General features: G+C 36.7%; 1 pseudogene; it reads right to left on the bottom strand.

The window, feature by feature from the left end:
• Positions 1-5,177: 5,177 nt before the first annotated feature.
• LOC129558965 (mitochondrial adenyl nucleotide antiporter SLC25A23 pseudogene) overlaps positions 5,178-13,724 on the bottom strand; it is a 31,966-nt pseudogene continuing 23,419 nt past the window's right edge.

Here is a 13,724-nt window from a genome sequence, read left to right as displayed (position 1 = left end):
ATAATTTGAAGGGCTGATCCACTTGGAGGGTGAAATGCCTTAGCATAGGTCCTAAAACTCTTCATACCCTACCCCCTCCCCAACATAGTTATGGTTTAAAATAAACTAAATTCTTCATCTAAGGCAGAACATATGCACACACGCAAAATTATTGCTTCAAAAACTATGAAGCCTTAAACCTGTTTCCCAAGATGGGATTCCAAAATGTGGCAGGAGGACTGTTGTTTGGAATATGAAAGGGAGATATAGCTGATGGTTCTGATTAATCATTTTAAATTCTCTCCTTTTTAATGGAGATGAATAAAGCACATTTTGTATGGAGTTTTGTTTTGACTCAGCCTGCCATGAAGCTGTTTAAATCAAGTCTTATACCCACATTATTTCGACTGCCAAAAACATCAAAACAGCAACAAAGAAAAAGCTAACCTTGAATTTTCAGCTTGTATTTCAGCCCTTGTAAACAAGTTACCATGGAGATGATACCCAAGTGAGCTACAGGCTTGACTCAAAGCAGCCACTGTGTGTGGACCATCAGCACAATATAACATGGCATTGGCACTATTCATGACAAAACCTGCATTCGGCCTGTGATCCTTAAAAGTTCTTTTGCAGAATGCCAGGTGAAAGCTTAAATTCGTCAAAACTGTCATGGACTTGCTTACACGGCAGCAAAATCAGAGACGAAGTAAGAATTATATGTTTGAATATCATACATTTGGTAACAAATTTAAATGTTTTGAAGATAGCAATTTGAAGTTATATTTTCTGAGCCTTTTAAAAAGGTGTAGGTCTAGAAGAGATTTTGACTATAGCTTTAAACTATTTTATTGTAGCAACTCATTTCTAGGAAGGCTAAGTTAGGGCTAACAAAACTAGCAAAACATGCCCTGTCATTATGGACCAAGACTTCTGTCTCCCATTCTTTGTACATGCTGCAATTGTGTGGATACCTTTAACAAAGTAAAGAACAAACATAGGCTTTAAAGGTTTATGTATTATCTTCAAAAATTTTTAAACCACAGAAAATTATATCCTTGTGTCCAAGAAGTACCTCTATTGATTCATACCCTTTTTCTTCTCTAGATTTTTTTCTCTTTCAAGTCCTTGTGAAAATACACATATATTTTGGATTACTAGTTATGAGATACTTAACAATTATATAATAGTTTGACTTGCAAAACTCAAATCTCCACATTCTACAGAAATTACAATCTTCATGTTGCACTTAAAATGATGTTAAATATTTTATTGATCATATTGGAACATCTAGATCAGGGACCTTTGGAAACGCCACTTGTCCTTTTGCAGTCTTTCCACTCAAAAAGATACATATTTTATCATCTTTGGGATGCAGTTGATCAACTTAACTCGAATTCGAGGTTAGAGGCACACAGAACTCTTGATTGTATCTCTACTAACCAGTGATCAGTGATTACTTATTGAATAGAAGTGAAATTCGCTCAGTTGTGCCCAACTCTTTGCGCCCCCATGGACTATACAGTCCATGGAATTCTCCAGGCCAGAATACTGGAGTGTGTAGCCTTTCCCTTCTCCAGGGGATCTTCCCAACCCAGGGATCAAACCCAGGTCTCCTACACTGCAGGCAGATTCTTTACCAGCTGAGTCACAAGGGAACCCTAAGAATAAAGGAGTGGGTAGCCTATCCCTTCTCCAGTGGATCTTCCTGACCCAGGAATCCAACCGGGTCTCCTGCATTGCAGGCAAATTCTTTACCAACTGAGCTATGAACCCTCACAATAATTTATGTTAAACTGTGATTTGCATCAGTCAGTGCAAAGGCCATGGGCGTTTTTTTTCCTGACCTGAAGTTCAAATGGGCATTTGGGCAAGATAAAGTGCTTTGAAATCAAACATCAACCAGAAAATTAATTCACTTTACCATTCTTAAAGAATTTATTGATTTATTAGGTCAGAGTTTCTCTGCCTGAGTACTATTGACATTGGGATCAGATAATTCTTTGTCATGCAGACTGTTCTGTGCATCGAAGGATGATTAGTAGCATCCCTGACCTCTACCCACTGAATGTCAGTCACATCACTACACACACACACACACACACACAGTTTAGTTGTGAAAACCGAAAATGTCCCCTGGTAGAGTGTCCCTTATTGAAAGCAAGAGCCATAGGTAAATATCATTTTATCTTTTGTCATCATACAGATATTACCAGGCTTTACATCTATAACTTGGAATTGAATTCATAATTTTCAACTCATAGAACTTGAACAAAGACATAATATGTATGTAGGCTTTTCAGGTGGCTCAGTGGTAAAGAATCCACCTGCCAATGCTGGAGACATGGATTTCATCCTTGGATTGGAAAGATTCCCTAGAGAAGGAAATGACAACCCAGTCCAGTATTCTTGCTTGGAGAATCCCATGGACAGAGGAGCCTGGGAGGATACAGCCCATGGGGGTCACAAAGAGTCAGACACAATTTAGCGACTAAACAAGAACTATATGTGTGTGTGTGTACATATATATATATTGTTGCATATATGTATATGCACATGTGTATATGTACATATGTACACACACATATACACGCATGTGTGTACATATATATTAAAAGATGCCTTTCAAGTACTCACTAACTGATGTCATAGGATTCATGTTGCGTATATTTCCTTCTGCTATTTATATTCATTCTTTACCTGTTTCCTTGCCTTCCTGCGTACTTTTCCCTCTATTTTAATTCCCCCATTTATTTTTGTCCTTTCACATTTCCTACTCTTTTTTGTTTTCTTAGTACATCTCATTTATCTTTTCTAATAGTCATAGTGAAAAGTTATATTTAATGAATTTTTATCAATATTATATAGGCCTTATGATTTAGTCTTCAAATTGACATTTTTAGAAATAGTAACATCTGCTTCTACTGACTAACAGAACAAAGAATGACAGCCCAGTAACACTGGAGATGGCAGAAGGAGAAGCTAGTGCAACTAAACTGCCTAGAATACAATAAAATCAGCATATCTGAAAAGGATTAAAAATAATAAGTTTCAGGACAATTTCAAATACTGTTTCACACTTTTGAATTAAAGATAATGGAGTGAGAAATGGAATATCTACTCAAGGAGATACCAAATTCTTCTGTTAGACTTGCCACATTTTCTTTTGAAAAATAAAGTGTATAAAGCAAGCATTTTTATAGGTTATCGGTAGCGTTAATGTGAAAAGTGTAAGCTTTATTGCTAACCATTTGAGATGCAAGGGAGCTCTCTCTGCCATGGAAATTGGATGACCATGTGGGCTGACAGCTCCCTTGTGTTATAAAATAATGCAAACAATATTTTTTCACCCCAAACAAAATTGGTTAAAATTACATTTCCCAAGTCATATGGAAATGCACTAATTTGTAACTTTCTAAAGCCAACACATTTATGCTTCAGAGATACATAATTTAGTAACAAACAGCAGACTGAATTTTGATCAGGTTTTAAAAATGGGTACAATAGCCTTCTCAGACTTCAAATGAGCTCAGAAAACTCTCTTGGTATTCTCTCTCTCATGAAATTGTAAGGGTAACATTCTCTTGAAGTTTTTTTAGCAATATGGAGTAAGAAAAAGTGAAAAGGTCTTGCATATTTGTATAATATGTACAGACTCCGGTGATTAAAACAGCCTTCACACCTAATAGCAAGCATTTTACTTTTTAGGTAATAATTCTCTAAGAACCTACAGGAAAACCACATTATTATGATTTTCTTTTTTGGAATTGATGGCTACATTATATAAGGTAGGCTGGTGGTAAAGCATGATAACAAGCAGTTCTGATAGAAAAAGCATTAATGGAATTTTTTCTTCTTCATGTTTTTAAGAAGAAAATATCTGGATTCTCAACATTAAGAAACAAGAAAATTATCGCTTAGTGTGCTAATCCTCCAACTAACAGGAAATATATACATATTGATTTTAATAGCAAAAACAATATTGATAGAGAACATTTTGTCTTCTCTCTAAATTATTTTATTAGTTACAACAGATTAACAGATCAGGGACCACCTGTGCCACATATAATATCATTGATGTGTTTCAAATAATCAACAGGAATATAATAACTATTTGAGAATATTCCTCTGTGTTCTGAGCAACTGTTTTTCTATGTTGATTTGCCTTATAAATTTTGTTTGTCTTTTATTGCATTTAATATTGAATAATTAAAGCATGTATTTTGACATAATGTATTATTTTAGTTCTTTTCTGCCAGGTAATTTTTTGAGGTTATAAAGACTCTTCTAACTATGAGGGCGGGGGCAAAACTGTTGGTCAGAAAGAGTAGATTCAAACTCTATGGAAACATGTATTTTCTATTTAGATGTCATAAGCCTTGAATCTTTCTTACCTTGAGTAAGATGAAAAAATACCAAATTGAGCAAATCCTATAAAATAATTTCTATTTTCATTATCACTTATGAGACTTCAACAGGATTTGTGCCATTTCATTTAATTATTAACAGATGAAGAATGATTGCAGGGATCCCACATGAATTGTCTTCCACCCTTCTTTCCTGATTCTCATTTTAATTGTGTAAACCTATTTAATGACAGGACTGCAATATTGGTTAACTGTGATTTTGATTCAGTAATTGTGCAGAAAATCTTACTTGCATATCTTTTCAAAAAGCCAATTTGAAGTTCTGAAATGTTGACTGAAGTTGACCAGACTCTATACAGGAAAGAAAATGTCATGCGTAAGGGCATGATGATCTTCAGACCATTATATATTCATTACCCATTTATGTAACCAGCATACCTATAGCAGCATATTTATTGGAAATAGACATACTTTGCAATGACTGCCAGAGAAAAAGTTGAGAACTTCATATTATTTTATTTGTCATCAGATGTAAACATCATAAAATAAGGTATATGTTTTCCTGTGTATGGTGTGTGTGTACTCAGTTGTATGTGATTCTTTGTGATTCCATGGGTTGTAGCTCACCAGGCTCCTCTGTCCATGGGATTTCCCAGACATGGATATACTGGAGTGGGTTAGTCATTTCCTCCTCCAGGGAAACTTCCCAACTCAGGCATGGAACCTGTATTGCAGGTGGATTCTTTACCACTAGCGCCATCTGGAAAGCCCTTTTCCTGTGTATAGTATACACATAAAACTACATATTTGAGGTATTCAAAGTGTATATTGCTTTTATTGTTGGCAAGTTGAAAAGCTTTCAGAATGAAGTAATTTATTTTTACATTGTCCATTAGTTAAGTCAGAAACCACCTCAAACATGGCCTAAGCAAAAAAACAAAAAAGAAGAGTTTTTGGTTCATCGGCTAATGCTAGCTATACCCAGAACTGCAAATGTTTTCAGAGATCCAGGCTTTTCCACTATTCAGTTTTTTTTTTTTTTTTTTTACTTTGTTATGTTTTGCTGACTGTTTTGGTTGCATTCTAGGACTGAGACTTCCTCCAAGTTTTTCAAAAACCAACCCAAAGCTTGAATCTGGTAAACTAAAATGCACTGCTCTCTTTGAAGCCCTGATATAGGAAGTGATAAAATATACTTCCCTTTCTTGGAAGTCCTGATTTGTCCCAAATAAGCCCACATGCAAAACCATGACACTGTGAGTTGGTTCTAAGTGTGGAGTGGTAGAAAGTATAATTTTCTCAATCTCTAGGGACATATATAGGGCTTCCCTGATAGCTCAGTGTTAAAGAATCCACCAGCCAAGACAGGAAACATAGGTTCAGTCCCCGATTTGGAAAGATCCCTTGGAGAAGGGCAAAGCAACCCACTCCAGTATTCTTACCTGGAGAATACTATGGACAGAGGAGCCTGCTGGGCTACAGAACATGGGGTTGACAAAAAAGTCAAGCAGGCCTTAGGGACTTCACAACAATAACATCAGGGATAAATGTAATTGTTAAAATAGGGGAAATGTTGCCATTGATTTCTGGTAGTAGATTTCAGAGATGCTGCAAAATATCCTACAACACACAAAACAGACCCATACCTCAAAATAAAGAATCATCCATTCCAAAATATCAGTAGTGTCAGGTTATGAAACTGGATGTGGCACCAATTCCTTCTGGTCCACAATGGGCTGTAGAGAGAAGTAAGGGACACTTACTCTAGAAAACTGTGCTGTAATTAGAAGGACAGTAAATGCTGATTAGGCAGCAACTCCTGTCAGCAAGAGGGAGTATTTTTTGCCTCTAACCTTGGAATAGAAAAATGCAAAGACATGTGGGAATTGTCAAAACTTTTAACAATGGATTTTTATCTTAAAAGTAATCGGCAAAGTTGATCTTTCTGTGTTTTTTTTTTTTTTAACTCATAAGTCATCCTTGCTCCTGGTTGAATTCCTTGGTGTTAAGTGAATTATCTGCATTTTGCCAAGTTGATTCATCAGAAATTCTCTACCATTAGCATATTAGCTAGTATCCTGACTTTTATATTTTGTATTTTATGTTTTAAACAAAATGGAAAGTATTTTTTAATTATTCTGTTTTATTGTCAGGTTAGATATTTTAGCTGAAAATAATTTATAATTAGAGGGAAAATTATTGCTTAAATGAAATTCTAGTTGCCTTTTTCTTTTTTTTTTTGACTATGTACTGTGAGGGTGACAGGGCGATTTATTTTGCTTTTATATTATTTAAATTGAAAATGTTCTTTTGTTCATTAACTAGGTTATTGAAATTAATAAGAGGTGAAAAAACTTTATAGCATTTTGTTTTATTTGTTTAAAGGGAGGTTTATGTTGCAGTTGTTTTTTGACTTGGAATATTTCTGTCCAAGTATTTAAAAAAACAAATATTTTTATTTTCTTAGGTCCATTAATAATTATTTGAAATATTTCCTTTAAGAAAAAAATAGAAAACTCTATTGTTTGGATGTTCCTTCTGTGTGTATATGTGTGTGTATGTGTACGTGTGTGTGTACATGTGTGTGTGTATGTGTGTGTGTGTGTTCCAGAAAAATCATTAAGTAGTTTTATATAGCAAGAAAGGTCTGATCCCATGAGTAAGGAACAAAACAGAGAGAACATGCCTTCCAAAAGTAAATGCTGAATTACTGTATGTATGTTTTATGGTCAGATGTGTGCACACGTGTGCACACATCTGACCATCAATCAAACTCTCAAACTTGCCTCCAGGAAAGAGTGAATCTCACAGGGGAGGAAAAGGCATTTAAAATTAGTGCAGCCATAAAATAAACTGACATAACCCAAAGCAACAAATAATGGAGGGAAAAATCCTTCTGGGGTTCTCTCTCTCTTTCAGCAAAGATTTTGACTTTCTGTTTTTATTTCTTGTCAGTGATCCTGTGTGTGTTTAAAATGACATAAAGTGCATTCATTATGCCCCCAGATTTCAACTGCTTCAGCCTTTCTTGTATATTTCTCAAGAAAATGCAGACTTTTGGAATAGCGAGCAGATGCAGAAGCAAAATGACAGCCCTTGTGGGATCTCTGGTGGCTTAAAAAAAAAGCTCCAAGCAATTTTCTCTATTGCATCATGCCTGAAAAGCAGCTTAATTCTTCTGTTATGATTAAAGTTGATTGATTGAATTGATCTGTGATGTATCCTGTTTCCCTGGTTTACAAAGATGCTCAGGAAGAGTGAGGAAGCTGTCTGAACAGGATCCAAGTGCTTAATATATGCTAAGGTCCCACTTAACATTTATTATCTGTTATCGAAGGTAGGAAAAAAGCATGTAAATTATATGGATGTCTCTGATTCAAGGAAAGGGAAAGATAAATACTTATGTAGACGCTCAGTGATTTTCATCAACCGTTTTCTAAAATATACCCCATCTTTTTTTAGATTTATCAGTAAATTTGTAAGAAGCTCTTCCGTTGCTAGTATGTTATGCCGGGAAGTTAAACTGTTTTTACCTTACTGTTATGCCAGGAAGTTAACCTGTTTTTACCTTACTGTTGCTTACAGTATAAGAGATATGAAAAACTTCAAATATGATTCTTAAGATTTCTTAATAAATATAAGTTGTATGAAAAATTAAATTTAAGACACTCAGGAAACTAGGATAGCTTAAAAGTCTTCTCCTCGTGAGTTTTTGTTTGTTTGTTTCAAATGGATTTAAAAAAAGAGAGAGAAACTTTAGTAGATATTTCTTCCAATTTTGGGTGGATGTGAAAATGAGGCAAGGCAGTAATTTCCTCTGCATGTACATATATGCTTGTGAGGTACAGAATTTCATAGAATTTGTCACTAAATATAGCAACAGCTTGATAAATACACAGTTTTTAACATTCAGGGGAAAAGTGTTAGATTAAAGCTACTACGAATTGGCAAATTACAGCTAAACCTACTTTTAAAAAATATGATGTAGGGAGCACAAACCTGGTGCTCTGTGAATCCTAGAGGAGTTTAGGATGGGGTGAAGATAGGAGGGAGATTAAAGAGAGAGGGAACATATGTATACCTATGACTGATTCATGTTGATGGATGGCAGAAAACAGCACAATGTTACCTCAGTTCAGATCAGTTCAGTTGGTGAGTCATGTCCAACTCTGTGACCCCATGGACTGCAGCACGCCAGGCTTCCCTGTCCATCACCAAGTCCCAGAGCTTACTCAAACTCATGTCCATCGAGTCAGTGATGCCATCCAACCATCTCATCTTCTGCCATCCCCTTCTCCTCCTGCCTTCAATCTTTCCCAGCATCAGGGTCTTTTCAAATGACTCAGTTCTTTGCATCAGGTGGCCAAAGTATTGGAGCTTCACCTTCAGCATCAGTTCTTCCAATGAAAATACAGAACTGATTCCTTTACTGGTTTGAAATCCTTGCAGTCCAAGGACCCTCAAGAGTCTTTTGTAACACTACAGTTCAAAAGCATCAATCCTTTGGCACTCAGCTTTCTTTATGGTTCAACTCTCATATCCATGCATTACTACTGGAAAAACCATATATTTGACTAGACAGACATTGTTGGCAAAGGAATGTCTCTGCTTTTTAATATGCTGTGTAGGTTGATCATAGCTGTTCTTCCAAGAAACAAGCATCTTTTAATTTCGTGGCTGCAGTCACCATCTGCAGTAATTTTGGAGTGCAAGAAAATAAAGTCTGTCATGGTTTCCATTGCTTCCCCTTCTATTTGCCATAAACTGATGGAACTGGATGCCATGATCTTAATTTTTGAATGTTGAGTTTTAAGCCAACTTTTTCACTCTCCTCTTTCACGTTCATCAAGAGTCTCTTTAGTTACTCTCTGCTTTCTGCCATAAGGGTGGTGTCATCTGTGTATCTGAGGTTATTGATATTTCTCTGGCAATCTTGATTCCAGCTTGTGCTTCTTCCATCCTGGCATTTCACATGATGAACTGTGCATAAAATAAGTTAAATAAGCAGGGTGACAATATGCAGCCTTGACGTATTCCTTTGTTGTTCCATGTCCAGTTCTAACTGTTGCTTCTTAACCTGCACACAGATTTCTTAGGAAGCAGGTAAAGTGGCCTGATATTCCCATCTCTTTAAGTATTTTCCACAGTTTGTTGTGATGCACACAGTCAATGCTTTTAGGGTTGTCAATAAAGCAGAAGTAGATCTTTTTCTGGAATTATCTTGCTTTTCCTATGACTCAAGAAATGTTGGCAATTGGACCTCTGGCTCCTCTGCCTTTTCAGAATGGGAGAAAATAATAGCAAATGAAGCAACTGATAAAGGATTAATCTCCAAAATATACAAGCAGTACCTGCAGCTCAATTCCAGAAAAATAAATGACCCAATCAAAAAATGAGCCAAAGAACTAAACAGACATTTCTCCAAAGAAGACATAAAGATGGCTAACAAACACATGAAAAAATGCTCAACATCCCTCATAATCAGAGAAATGCAAATCAAAACCACAATAAGATACCATTTCACACCAGTCAGAATGGCTGCTATCCATAAGTCTACATGCAATAAATGCTGGAGAGGGTGTGGAGAAAAGGGAACCCTCTTATACTGCTGGTTGGAATGCAAACTAGTACAGCCACTATGGAGAACAGTGTGGAGATTCCTCAAAAAACTGGAAATAGAACTGCCATATGATCCAGCAATCGCACTCTTGGGCGTACACACCAAGGAAACTAGAATTGAAAGAGACACATGTACTCCAATGTTCATTGCAGCACTGTTTATAATAGCCAGGACATGGAAGCTACCTAGATGTCCATCTGCAGACGAATGGATAAGAAAGCTGTGGTACATATACACAATGGTGTATTACTCAGCCATTAAAAAGAATGCATTTGAATCAGTTCTAATGAGGTGGATGAAACTAGAGCCTATCATACAGAGTGAAGTAAGCCAGAAAGAAAAACAGCAATACAGTATACTAATGCATATATATGGAATTTAGAAAGATGCAAATGATAACCCTGTATACGAGACAGCAAAAGAGACACAGATGTGGGAGGATAAAGGGAGGAGGGAGGTGGGAGGGGGGTTCGGGAGGGGGAGCTTATGTGGACCCGGGGCGAATTCATGTCAATGTATGGCAAAACCAACCAATATAATATTGTAAAATAATTTGCCTCCAATAAAAAATAAATTAATTACCAAAAAAAACAGTCTTTGGGACTCTGTGGGAGAGGGTGAGGGTGGGATGATTTGGGAGAATGGCATTGAAACATGTATATTGTCATATGTGAAATGAATCACCAGTTCAGGGTCGATGCATGTTATAGGATGCTCGGGGCTGGTGTGAGGGGATGACCTAGAGGGAGGATAAGGGGAGGAGGGAAGTGGGAGGGGGGTTCAGGAAGGGGAACTCATGTACACCCGGGGCGGATTCATGTCAATGTATGGCAAAACCAACCAATATAATATTGTAAAATAATTAGCCTCCAATAAAAGTTAAATGAATAAATAAATTCAACTTGAACATCTGTATAAGTTGAATTGAATATCAACTCAAAGTTCTCAGTTCATGTACCATTGAAGCCTAGCTTGGAGAACTTTGAGCATTACTTTGGTAGTGTGTGAGATGAGTGCATTTGTGTGGTAGTTTGAGCATTTTTTGGCATTGCTTTTTTTTTGGCAAAGTAATGTCTGCTTTTTATTTTATATTTTTTCTATTTTTTTTAATTGGGGGCTAATTATTTCACAATATTATACTGGTTGGTTTTGCCATACACTGACATGAATCTGCCCCGGGTGCACAAGAGTTCCCCCTCCTGAACCCCTCTCCCACCTCCCTCCTCCCCCTATCCTCCCTCTGGCTTATCCCCACACACCAGCCCCGAGCATCCTGTAACATACATCGACCCTGAATTGGCGATTCATTTCACATATGATAATATACATGTTTCAATGCCATTCTCCCAAATCATCCCACCCTCACCCTCTCCCACAGAGTCTTTGGGATTGGAATCAAAACTAGACTTTTCCAGTCTTGTGAGTTTTCCAAATTAGCTGACATATTGAGTGCAGCACTTTTACAGCATCATATTTTAGGATTTCAAATAGCTTAGTTGGAATTCCATCACCTCCACTAGCTTTGTTCAGTAGTGATGCTTCGTAAGGCCCAGTGATTTTTACTCCAGGATGTCTGCCTTTAGGTGAATGATCACGCCATCATTGTTATCTGCATCATGAAGATCTTTTTTGCATAGTTCTTCTGTGTGGTCTTGCCACTTCTTTCTAATATCTTCTGCTTCAGTTGCTGCTACTGCTGCTGCTAAGTCACTTCAGTCATGTCCGACTCTGTGTGACCCCATAGACGTAAGCCCACCAGGCTCCCCCATCACTGGGATTCTCCAGGCAAGAACACTGGAGTGGGTTGCCACTTCCTTCTCCAATGTGTGAAAGTGAAAAGTGAAAGTGAAGTCGCTCAGTCGTGTCCGACCCCCAGCGACCCCACGGACCGCAGCCTACCAGGCTCCTCCATCCATGGGACTTTCTAGGCAAGAGTACTGGAGTGGCTTGCCATTGCCTTCTCCGCTGCTTCAGTTAGGTCCATACTATTTCTGTGCTTAATGTGCCCATCTTTGCATGAAATGTTCCCTTGGTGTCTCTAATTTTCTTGGTGTCTCTAATTTTCTTGAAGAGATTTCTGATCTTTCCCATTCTATTGTTTTCCTCTATTTCTTTGCATTAATTATTTAGGAAGGCTTTCTTGTCTCTCCTTGGTATTCCTTGAAACCCTGAAATTTTTGGAGTTACTTTTTGCAATTGTAATATTTTTATTCACATGGAAGACTAACAAAAAGGAGAATTAGCAATAAATTTGTAAAGGCCAGAAATTTTTCAAAATTTCTGTTTTGTTAGAAAGCTCTTTAAGGAGTTAACTTTGTAGAGTCAAATATGTGCATAATCACTTTTTCTTCTTTGCACAGAGCTCAACACTTTTGTTAAAAAAAAAATCCAAGCTTCTAGATTTTAGTCTCAGTCACAGCTATTATACCAACAAACTTGATACAGACACAATATAGTAATAATACTAATTAAAATAATTATAACAGCTACAAAAGTGTATCAATACAACAGCTGTGAGCTTCTTATGTTTCAATAACTATCTTAAGCCCGTTATAATTTTTATCTTATTTAATCTCATAACAGTCTATAATGCTGTTTTTAGCAATGTTTCATTTTATAGATGAGGACAGTGAGCACAAAGAAGTTGACTAATTTTCTGATTCTCATGGACCTGGCTACCATGTTCTCTTCCTGTGTTAGGTTTAAATTGGAATATTGTTTGACTTCCGCAGCATGTAGGGTTTTATGTAACAACAACAAAAAAATCTGAAGATTTCATTTTTTATTTTATATTGCCTCAAGGCCACAAATACAAAGAGAAATAAGTATACTATTTATGTACCTCTTTTTAAGAGTTTACCCCTTCCCAGTGTCAGGGAGGAAGAAATTTTCCTCTAACCTTTTAGTTTCTTCTGGCTGGTCTAAAAATTAAATTGGTGTGAGACAGATTAACAGGAAAAAAATCGAACAAAAATGCTGTAATATGTAAACATGGGAAACACTCAGGAAAACTTATAACTCAGCAAAATGGCTGAAACCATCACCTTAAATGCTGTCTTCAGCTAAAGATAAAAAGAATATTGGGAGTAGTGCCTTGGGATCTCCAATGGGAGGAAGGTTCAGTTCAGTTCAGTTCAGTTCAGTCGCTCAGTCGTGTCTGACTCTCCGCGACCCCATGAATCACAGCACGCCAGGCCTCCCTGTCCATCACCAACTCCCGGGGAGGAAGGTAATTGGCATAAATAAATGGTTGTTGGATCACACAGAAGTAATGAGACAAAGAAAGGAGTTTAAACACAGACTTTGCTAGGCTTGTCTTGTCTACCTGCTGGTTTATATTATAGTTACCTATGGTAATAGCTCCTTTCATAGAATAGATTTTCTATCTACATTCTTGAGGAAGTTATGGGGAATGTCGAAGTTTCTTCCTAGGTATTTTGGGCCTTGATTGTTTTCAGCTTGAAATAATACTCATGCCAAAGACATGTTTTGGGGTGACAAATTTTTCTGCCCTATATGAAGAACTCTTTGCTGCATTTTATCTGTTCTAACTCAAGTTTGAAAGTTTCAGATTCAGAACTGGAATTAAATTAATCTTTAAACAAAAGTGAACACGATTTATCTGAAACCTTGCACCGTTATAGGAAATAAAGGAAAAACATTTAGGGTTGAGAGTTATAATATAGGACATCCTGTTTGATTTAAATTTCAGAGAAACAATTATTTTTTAAAAAATTTAAATATGCCCCATGCAATATTTT

Source organism: Moschus berezovskii, chromosome 8 (assembly GCF_049115385.1).
Source record: "Moschus berezovskii isolate FMDL1 chromosome 8, NW_MosBer_1.0, whole genome shotgun sequence".
Taxonomy (NCBI): domain Eukaryota; kingdom Metazoa; phylum Chordata; class Mammalia; order Artiodactyla; family Moschidae; genus Moschus; species Moschus berezovskii.
This window is presented reverse-complemented; position numbering and strand designations above follow the sequence as displayed.